Below are 10,117 nucleotides of genomic sequence, written 5' to 3' on the forward strand. Positions count from 1 at the left end.
AGCACGTGGAGCTGGAAAGGAGTCCAGCACTTGCACGAGAAGCACATTTTCCAGCTAGCATGAAAGTGGTGTGACGGTGAGAAAAACGGGAATCCAGCAGCAAGCCCAGCAGGGAGAGATCCAGGGTCTCGGCCTGCACTGAAAAGAAAGGAGCTGCCACTTGTTTTAGAGAGAGTTCCAGTAGGGTAGTGAGAGTGGGGTAGGGGGACGTGCGTGGGAGCCGCCACTGGCCATTTGCACTCACGCTCTCGGTCTTTGAGGTTTGGGGGGAGACATTGTATTCTGAACGTCTTCGGGGAGCTTGGGAGAGTTGGTTTGTATGTTGTCTTCTCTGGACGTGGATTCAGCACTTCACCATTGAGTAATCTCTGCCCTTTTGATTCCCAGCTGCCACGGTCACATTGTTTAGCATTAGACGTTTTTTTTTTTTCCTTATTTTATTACATGATGTTTTCATGCTTCTTGACTCAATGTAATTCTGTTTTAATTGATGAATGGTAGAGAACAATTGGAAGTCATTTCATTTAGTAAGGGAGATTTGTCCAGCCGTAACCTTGGTCTTTCTTTGAGCAAAATTTTATTCAATGAGAGATTACATTAGCTCTTCACTGCAAGTTTACTAGCATGATCTGTCCTTGCAATTTAAGTTCTTTACATAAGCATGATTTAAACTTGGTTCTTTTGGATCTACTGTGGTGCAAGTTAATAAGGTAGTTCTCGGTACATTGCATTTCCAGCCGTAAGTTTCTATTTGTTTTGGTTTCTTAGATGATTGAGAAATGAAGGTGGAAGCTAGACGGGAATAGGTGTGACGGTTTTGGGGAGAGAAAAGGAGTGTATTTTAACTCTTTGTGGAAGTCAACGTGGAGCATGTTAGAGATTACTTTGTTATGTAATTGTCATAGCTTATTGATTTGATGAGAGAATGGTAGCTGGAAGCAAAAAGCCGTGTAAGAAGTCACGTGAAGATGCACTTTCAATTTGCATTAGAATAGAATATTCATTTTGGTTTCATGTGGAGAATGTATTGGAGTTAAGTGGTTGGTTGTAGAAGGTGAATAGGTGCAAGGCTACGTGTGGGAGTTTGGTGTGCTCGGCAATTGGTTTGGAATAGAAGAGAACACCTTCTTGGATGAGAATTGTAAATTCTTTAATTAAAGAATGTGGAGTGGTTACGTGAAGTGTATCATGTTAAGACCAATTTAAATATTTTATTTCATTTTATTTTTTTTTTTATTTTTTTTTTCTTTCAATTGAAGAATGGGAATGGGAAGTATGAAGAAGTGGCACGGCTCCCATGAGTGAAAGGGCACGTTGATGGCTTAGATGGATAGCAAATTTTATTTACTTTGCATACTAAAAAAATCAAACAAGGCTACGGTTTTGGATGAGGGAAACAATTTCCTATTCTATTTTTTTTTTATTATTTTATTTGAATTTTTACTGTTCCAATTTCATTTTCACTGTGTTAATTTCATTTTACTGTTTTAGAATTTACTTCGCCGTTTTTAATTCAGTCGTGTTTAATTTCCAGTCAGTTTAATTTAATTTTATCCGCACAAAAACAATCTTTCAAAATCCCCCCCACTATGTGTTTGATCTGAGACTGAACCACATTTGGTCCTTGAGAGATGACCTAGGAGTCACTTCCTAGTCTATACTGCATTCTTTTATGCATAACTTTTGTTGGGAGGTGCGACCATCTTCATCAAAATGGCGCCGTTGCCGGGGACCAATGGTTCGGTCTTAGGTCTTTTTGTTGTGTTTGTGTGTGTTGTGTTTTGTCTTGTGTTGTGATGTGATGTGATGTGATGTGATGTTTTGTTTTGTGTGTGCGTGTTGCATGTATAAATGTGTTGTGTTTTATTTGTTTCGTAATTTGTAGTATTTTTCTTTTTCCATGTCTACCTATTTTGATTTTGTGAATACTGCTTATTTTGCTAGTGCCTCTGATTATGATTCTCCTTCTGCATGTTACTCTGATTGTAATTCATATTCTGCTGACTTCTATGTTGAGAACAATATGACTCATCCTCTAATTTCTGAGAGTGCTCTTGGTGAGCCGGTTTCACTTAAGGAGGATGATCTTCATTGCGATCTCACCCCTGGACTGATACATTTGCTGCCTAAGTTTCATGGTTTTGCAGGAGAATGCCCACACAGACATTTGGAGGAGCTCCACATCATGTGCTCTTCAATGAAGCCTCCAGATGTCCCTCTTGATTACATTTTCTTGAGCGCATTTCCGCATTCATTACAAGGAGCAGCTAAGGATTGGCAAGACTCTCTTCCTCTGAGATCCGTTACCGATTGGGGATATCTTGAGCACCAGTTTCTGAGCAAATTTTCCCCTGTGCAATATGCTTATAGCAACGGTCTTGGATGGAATGACCCTACCTTGGGATGGTATGATGGTCCACAGCATCAATATCAAGAACCACCATTCCAAAGTACTTTTATGCCTCCACCAGTCCAGCAATACGAGAGTCAGCAGTATGATGCTTCTACCGAAACAGCTCCTCAGCCTTCTATTTCTGAGCCTACATTGCAGGAGTTGTTGGAGCAGATGACCATGCAGAACCTTCAGTTTCGGCAAGAGAACATGCAGTTCCAGCAAGAAATAGGAGCTGCCATTCAGAGTATGACTGATCAGATAGGGCAGATGGCCACTCAACTCACTGAGGAACAGTCTCAAGATTCAGAGTTACCATTTCAGACTATTCAGATTCTAGATGATGATGATAGTGGCATCAACATAGAAGATGGGGAGAAGAGTCATGAACTTACTATGGTGCAATCTACTTTCCCATCATCCTATGTCCCTACTCTTGCACCTGAGGAGAGTGATGAGTATTTTGAGGAGCAGGCAGGTATAAGCAGCAATTTTGAGCCAGGTAGACCATTTTCATCCTCCACCACTATTCCAATCTTTAGCGAAGTGGAGGTGAACATACCTCAAATTGATTATTCTGTTGATGATTGTGCGATGCATGATTATGATGTTGATAGGTGTGTTGATGATTATATTGTTGATGAGTCTGTTCTTAATTGTCCTTCTCTGCATGATGAGAACCACTTTTTGCTATCACATCCAAATGTTTATTCTCCATGCACTGAACATGAATCTGAGTCTGTTGTTGATATTGCTTTTGAATTTGAAATTGATTCATGTTCTGAGAGTATATCTGTTGTTCAGCCTGTTACACTGGGATTGGGTGTTATACCCCTGCATATCATTTCTTTGGAAACACATCGCACTAACCATGTTGCAGGAGGTACACATGAATTTGATAGACAAACACCCACAGTGGAAAATAAAGGTGCTAACACTGACAAAAGCTTCAAGATCAATAGGCACCAGCTGAACCTGCTCATCAACAATCTTTGCTTCTTAAATCCAGCTGTGGATGATATCTCCCTGCTAGATCAAATCTGGAGGATGAAGCAGTTCGTCCTCAAAACCTTCTTGCTGGATACTGTGGTGGAAGACATCTCCCTGAAAGTCCAAAATTGGCAATTGCCACCATGATCAGGGGAGTTTTCCTTTTCTCTTCTTCCCCTTTCCCTACTTTTATTGCACTTGTCCATGATCTGTTGACTGTTATGATTTCTGATCTTATGCTTATGACACATTGAGGACACTGTGTAGTTTAAGTGTGGTCTATTTATTGGGGGAGATTCTGATTTTTCTTCGTTAGTTTTTGTTTTCCGTGTTAAATTTTTTCTTTTCTAGGTTGTTTTTGTCGTGTCTTGTGTACAGTTTTACATGTTTCTCTTGATTTCTGGATTTTGTTTAGGTTGTAGATGTGTCTTTCACTTCACTTGATTGATACTTATTGGTTTGAAATCCCTTGCTTTTCTTTGCTTGGAAGATGATCATGATGTTTGAGAGTTGAATTGATTGTGACACAAATGCCCTGTGTGAGAATTTGAGCCACTTTATGTTCTTTCTTGTGTGTGATGTGTCTCTTGATTGCTTGCACATATGCCTTGGCTTGACTCTTGTTGAAAATTCTTGATTGATATGCATGTTTGGAAGTGATAAAGGCAGTTTTGTTGTTGAGCCTCTCTAGCCAAATAAGCTTACCTTGTTCTGATCCTTTGAATACCCTTTTTGAGCCTATACTTCCCTCATTTCTTTGTTTTGAAGCTCATACACTAGCCCTAAGTGAAAAACCATGATTACCTTAACCTTAGGGAATTTTGGAGCTTTGGAAGTGTTTTGGGAACAAGTGTGGTCTCCTTGGGGATTCTTATGAGTTGGCTAGTTGGTTCCTCTTCTTGTTTTGTTTTTGTAAATATACGTGTATCTTGTCTTTTATAGTTTTGTTTTGAAAAAAAAAAAAGAGAGAGCAGAAAAAAATATGAAAAAAATGAAAAAAAAAATTGTGAATAATGGAGTCAAGAAGAGGATTGAATTAGAGGTCTGGGTGTGAGTTGAATGTGTTTACACTTGTTCCCCATTGCTCCTCTGTTCCTTATGGTTTGTAGCTTCTTATCCAGATATATCCTCCCTTGTCCTTGGCCCCATTACAACCATGAAAAGACCTTTTGATTTGAACATGCGTATGTGCTGGAGTGTTGATATTAGAGGCTTGCCAAGTCTATTTGTGATTGCTTTCTTGAGTGCATTGAGTGACATTGATTTACCTTATACACTTGAGAGAAACACTGACAGTGCATCTGTGAGGTTTTGTTTCTTTTGATTCACCTCTTGAACTGATTGATCATTTTGCCATGTTTTGAATTGCTTGGATAATTTCATGAGTATCTGCTTTCTCTGATTCTGAGTTAGATATTGTCTACCTCTTTTCGTTGTCCAGATTTCTTGAGGAATGTGTAATTTTGTTTGTTTCCTTGTGAGTCTTTATTTTCTGTGTGTCGACGTTGTGTCACCTTCTTAAAAGTCCTTTGACCTATTCCCTGATTTGCGTCTTGATTTTGCCCAGGAGTGCAAAAGACTAAGTGTGGTCTATTTTGATGAACCAATATTTTCCTCACTTCACTTAGTTTAATGTGCTAGAATTAGTTGGGGAATTATGCTTAAACGTCCGGTATTTTCCTGTTTTTCCTAATTGTGCTTAATTTGATCGGAAATTCTTATTTTAACTAATTTGAATTATCTGAGCTTATTATTTTGCATTATTAATTATGGGAAAATTTTGGATAACTTTTTGGGACATTTGAAAGCTAAATGAGAAATGGCAATTGAGCCAATGCATCTTAGCCATTTTTATTTTCGCTGGCTGCCGCGTGAATGTTGTGTCAACTTGTGTGTCTTCGTTTGAGTTCAATTCTTATCCGTTTTCCATGCAATTTTTTTTCATAGTTTCGTATGGATGTCTATTTTCACGTATAGTTTTTATTTTGTTCAAATTCGTTCTGTGCTTGTTCCCAGTATTTTTTTTACTCCCCTATGTCAGTCCAACGCTTACTGTTTGAGTGATTTCTAATCTGTTTGCATTTGCTTGCTGCTGGGTACTTGTGGTGGCTAGGAATTGATAATTGGACAGTGCTAAAACCTTCCAACACTCTTAAACAAGGAATCCAACAGCTTGGGAGGCACTCACGGTCTTAAGCAATTGTTTGAATGATGATGAAGTGGCACACACTCATGAAAGCCGTCCAAGAGGTTTTTAAATCATTTTTGGATGGACTTTTCATTTTGGAAAGTGCACATTAAATTGGAGAGACTTCACGGCCCAGGTCCAGCTTGGCAGCAGAAAAGAAGGGGTTTCATTTGGCAAAGTGAAGCATGCAGCTGATCCAGCAGCTTCCATCCAGCACGCGGCCCACATTAGAAGCAGGGTGCATCCAGTAGCAGCTGCACGCACATGGAGGGCCTGCTTTCACGCGGAAGCACTTTGGAGGTGGCATCCAGAAAAAATGAGAGCACGTGGAGCTGGAAAGGAGTCCAGCACTTGCACGAGAAGCACATTTTCCAGCTAGCATGAAAGTGGTGTGACGGTGAGAAAAACGGGAATCCAGCAGCAAGCCCAGCAGGGAGAGATCCAGGGTCTCGGCCTGCACTGAAAAGAAAGGAGCTGCCACTTGTTTTAGAGAGAGTTCCAGTAGGGTAGTGAGAGTGGGGTAGGGGGACGTGCGTGGGAGCCGCCACTGGCCATTTGCACTCACGCTCTCGGTCTTTGAGGTTTGGGGGGAGACATTGTATTCTGAACGTCTTCGGGGAGCTTGGGAGAGTTGGTTTGTATGTTGTCTTCTCTGGACGTGGATTCAGCACTTCACCATTGAGTAATCTCTGCCCTTTTGATTCCCAGCTGCCACGGTCACATTGTTTAGCATTAGACGTTTTTTTTTTTTCCTTATTTTATTACATGATGTTTTCATGCTTCTTGACTCAATGTAATTCTGTTTTAATTGATGAATGGTAGAGAACAATTGGAAGTCATTTCATTTAGTAAGGGAGATTTGTCCAGCCGTAACCTTGGTCTTTCTTTGAGCAAAATTTTATTCAATGAGAGATTACATTAGCTCTTCACTGCAAGTTTACTAGCATGATCTGTCCTTGCAATTTAAGTTCTTTACATAAGCATGATTTAAACTTGGTTCTTTTGGATCTACTGTGGTGCAAGTTAATAAGGTAGTTCTCGGTACATTGCATTTCCAGCCGTAAGTTTCTATTTGTTTTGGTTTCTTAGATGATTGAGAAATGAAGGTGGAAGCTAGACGGGAATAGGTGTGACGGTTTTGGGGAGAGAAAAGGAGTGTATTTTAACTCTTTGTGGAAGTCAACGTGGAGCATGTTAGAGATTACTTTGTTATGTAATTGTCATAGCTTATTGATTTGATGAGAGAATGGTAGCTGGAAGCAAAAAGCCGTGTAAGAAGTCACGTGAAGATGCACTTTCAATTTGCATTAGAATAGAATATTCATTTTGGTTTCATGTGGAGAATGTATTGGAGTTAAGTGGTTGGTTGTAGAAGGTGAATAGGTGCAAGGCTACGTGTGGGAGTTTGGTGTGCTCGGCAATTGGTTTGGAATAGAAGAGAACACCTTCTTGGATGAGAATTGTAAATTCTTTAATTAAAGAATGTGGAGTGGTTACGTGAAGTGTATCATGTTAAGACCAATTTAAATATTTTATTTCATTTTATTTTTTTTTTTATTTTTTTTTCTTTCAATTGAAGAATGGGAATGGGAAGTATGAAGAAGTGGCACGGCTCCCATGAGTGAAAGGGCACGTTGATGGCTTAGATGGATAGCAAATTTTATTTACTTTGCATACTAAAAAAATCAAACAAGGCTACGGTTTTGGATGAGGGAAACAATTTCCTATTCTATTTTTTTTTTTATTATTTTATTTGAATTTTTACTGTTCCAATTTCATTTTCACTGTGTTAATTTCATTTTACTGTTTTAGAATTTACTTCGCCGTTTTTAATTCAGTCGTGTTTAATTTCCAGTCAGTTTAATTTAATTTTATCCGCACAAAAACAATCTTTCAAAATCCCCCCCACTATGTGTTTGATCTGAGACTGAACCACATTTGGTCCTTGAGAGACGACCTAGGAGTCACTTCCTAGTCTATACTGCATTCTTTTATGCATAACTTTTGTTGGGAGGTGCGACCCTCTCATCAAAGTGGACGAAGTTGAGGAAGGGGACACACTGGACGATTTGGACCAAGTCGAGGAAGTGGAGGAAGTTGAGGAAGTGGAAGAAGTGGAGGAAATGGAGGGTGTGGTGAAAGTGGAGGAAGTGTAGGAAGAACTAGAAGAAGTGGAGGAAGTGGAGGAAGTGGACAAAGTTGAGGAATTGGAGGAAGTAGAGGAAGTAGAGGAAGAAGTGGAGGAAGTGGAAGATGTAGAAGAGTGGAAGAAGTGGACGAACTAGACGAAGTGGACGAAGTTGACAACGTGGACGAGGTGGACGAGTTGGACGAGGTGGACGAGGTGGACGAACTGGACGAAGTGGACGAAGTAGACGAAGTGGACGAAGTGCACGAAGTGGTGGAAGTGGACGAAGTTGACGAAGTGTACGAAGTGGTGGAAGTGGGGGAAGTGGATGAAGTGAAGGAAAGGAGCAAGTGTACGAAGTGGACGAAATGGAGGAAGTGGACGAAGTGGTGGAAGTGGAGGAAGTGGACGAAGTGGATGTAGTGGACGAAATTGATGAAGTGGACGAAGTAAAGGAAGTGGCGGAAGTGGAGCAAGTGGAGAAAGTGGAGCGAGAGGAGCGAGTGGTGGAATTTGACCATGTAGACGAAGTTTTGAAGTAGACGAATTGGACGAATTTCACGAAGTGGACGAAGTGGACGAAGTGGAGCAAGTGGATGAAGTGGACGAAGTGACGAAATTGGACCAAGTGGAGGGAGTGGAGCAAGTGGAGGAACTGAAGCAAGTGGAGGAAGCGGACCCAGTGGACGAAGTTGTCGAAGTAGACGAACTGGACGAATTGGACGAAGTGCACGAACTGGACAAAGTGGAAGAAGAAGAAGAAGAAGAAGAAGAAGAAGAGGAAGAAGAACAAGTTGAAGTAGAAGAAGTGCAGGAAGTGGAGGAAGTTGACTTAGTGGACGAAGTGGACGAAGTTGACCAAGTTGAAGAAGTTGACTAATTGGACGAAGTGGAGGAAGTGGAGGAAGTGGAGGAAGTGGAGGAATTTGACGAAGTTGACAAGGTGGACGAGGTGGACGAGGTGGACGAGGTGGACGAGGTGGACGAGGTGGACGAACTGGACGAAGTGGACGAAGTAGACGAAGTGGACGAAGTGGACGAAGTGGACGAAGTGGACGAAGTGGACGAAGTGGACGAAGTGGACGAAGTGGTGGAAGTGGACGAAGTTGACGAAGTGGACGAAGTGGTGGAAGTGGAGGAAGTGGACGAAGTGAAGGAAAGGAGCAAGTGGACGAAGTGGACGAAGTTGACGAAGTGGACGAAATGGACCAAGTGGACGAAGTGGAGGAAGTGGACGAAGTGGTGGAAGTGGAGGAAGTGGACGAAGTGGAGGTAGTGGACGAAATTGATGAAGTGGACGAAGTAAAGGAAGTGGCGGAAGTGGAGCAAGTGGAGAAAGTGGAGCGAGAGGAGCGAGTGGTGGAATTTGACCATGTAGACGAAGTTCTGAAGTACACGAATTGAACGAATTTCACGAAGTGGACGAAGTGGAGGAAGTGGAGCAAGTGGATGAAGTGGACAAAGTGGAGGAAGTGACGAAATTGGACCAAGTGGAGGGAGTGGAGCAAGTGGAGGAACTAGAGCAAGTGGAGGAAGCGGACCCAGTGGACGAAGTTGTCGAAGTAGACGAACTGGACGAATTGGACGAAGTGGACGAACTGGACAAAGTGGAAGAAGAAGAAGAATAAGAAGAAGAGGAAGAAGAAGAAGTTGAAGTAGAAGAAGTGCAGGAAGTGGAGGAAGTTGACTTAGTGGACGAATTGGACGAAGTTGACGAAGTTGAAGAAGTTGACTAATTGGAGGAAGTGGAGGAAGTGGAGGAAGTGGAGGAAGTTGACGAAGTGGATGAAGTTGACAAAGTTGACGAAGTCGAGGAAGGTGACGAAGTGGAGTAAGTGGAGGAAGTGGATGAAGGGGACGAAGTTAACGAAGTGAACGAAGTGGAGGAAGTGGAGGAAGTGCACGAAGATGACGAAGTGGAGGAAGTGGAGGAAGTGGGCGAAGTGGGTGAAGTGGACGAAGTTGAAGAAGTAGAGGAAGTGGACGAAGTGGAGGAAGTGGAGGGAGAAGAGAAATTGGACGAAGTTGACGAAATGGACGAAGTCAATGACTTGAACGAATTGGACGAAGTGGTTGAAGTCGAAAAAGAAGAAGAAGAAGAAGGAGAAGAAGTGGACGAAGTTGGCGTAGTCGACGAAGTGGACAGTGTGGATGATGTTGATAAAGTGGACGAAGTGGAGGAAGGGGACGAAGTGGAGGAAGTGGCGGAAGTGGAGCAACTGGGGCAAGTGGAGCAAGTGGAGAAAGTGGAGCGAGTAGAGGAAGTGGACCGAGTGGAGGAAGTGGAGGCAGTGGACCATGTGGACGAAGTTGTCGAAGTAGACGAATTGGACGAATTGGACGAAGTGGAAGATGAAGAAGAAGAAGAAGAAGAAGAAAAAGAAGTTAACGTAGAAGAAGTGGAGGAAGTGGAGTAGGT

The sequence above is a fragment of the Vigna umbellata genome, chromosome 9 (assembly GCF_029865625.1).
Source record: "Vigna umbellata cultivar VRB3 chromosome 9, Vumbellata_1.0, whole genome shotgun sequence".
Taxonomy (NCBI): Eukaryota; Viridiplantae; Streptophyta; class Magnoliopsida; order Fabales; family Fabaceae; genus Vigna; species Vigna umbellata.